At 29.1% G+C, this 1,012-nt stretch overlaps 1 protein-coding gene and 1 non-coding gene across 2 annotated transcripts in view; both read left to right on the forward strand.

Annotated features, from left to right (window-relative positions):
* The window catches only part of SPAST (spastin), an 85,369-nt gene that overhangs the window by 32,637 nt on the left and 51,720 nt on the right, over nucleotides 1–1,012 (forward strand). The window lies entirely within an intron of this gene.
* Nucleotides 5–111, forward strand: LOC115868447. The gene has a single exon (XR_004045599.1). It is a non-coding gene; the product is annotated as a U6 spliceosomal RNA (small nuclear RNA).

Genomic DNA, 1,012 nt, shown 5'->3' on the forward strand with positions numbered 1-1,012 from the left:
AAAGGTGCTTGCTTCAGCAGCACATATACTAAAATTGGAAAGATACAGAGAAGATTAGCATGGCCCCTGCACAAGGATAACATGCAAATTCATGAAACGTTCCACATTTTTAAAAAAATGATTAAAAAAACAATGCCTTAGAGGTCTGCAAGAAAAGCAAATAAAGCTTTAACATGTTTGTAATTGGAATATAATAATAGGAGAGAAAGTAAGAATCAGAAAATATTTGAAGGAATGATGTTGTAATGTCACATTTAATAGAAGACAAGAATATACATATAAACCCATTCATAGACATAGCATAAAAATGGAAAGAAAGGTAATCTTCACAGCAAATAGGGAAAAAAGACAGTTAAACAGCGTAGCAATAATTAATGTAAGCAGTAGCTCACTTATCAGAAACTGTAGATGCCACAAGACATTGCAAGTATATTTTCAAAGTGCTTGAACAAAAAACATGAATCAAACAATTCTATATTTGATGAAGCAAAAATAGAGTATTGTAGATCGATTAAGAGAAAATGGAGAGAATATATGACCAGTAGACAGTACACTACAATAAATAATAAATTTTTCAGGCTGAACTGACACTGAGATTAGAATTTAGATCTATAAAAAGATATAAAAATACTGAAAATTAGAGATATGTGAATATGAGAGGGATTAAAAAAGTTTAAGGGAAACAACTGTCTTTTGATTCTAGTTTTCCATAGACTTTTAAATCCTCTTGTATTAATATTGCATATTTTTCTTTCTAAAGAATATTTTTAGAAGTCATATTATTTAAAGCAGAAGCTTTAAAAGTCATATTTAAAGTAAGCTTATAACATATACTCATATACTAGATGATAAAAGAGTACTAATTATAGGATGTATAAAAACATTCGAAGTGTTTTATAATTAGTACAAGTCATGTAATATTCAGAATATTGGGATAACCTAAATGTGTATATTCAGATTAACTACTAAAAAATAATGCAAGGCAGGGGATCAGTAGAGAGGTCTGAAGGGC

Source organism: Echinops telfairi, unplaced genomic scaffold (assembly GCF_000313985.2).
Source record: "Echinops telfairi isolate 266 unplaced genomic scaffold, ASM31398v2 ScPeMD7_10;HRSCAF=50, whole genome shotgun sequence".
Classification (NCBI taxonomy): Eukaryota; Metazoa; Chordata; class Mammalia; order Afrosoricida; family Tenrecidae; genus Echinops; species Echinops telfairi.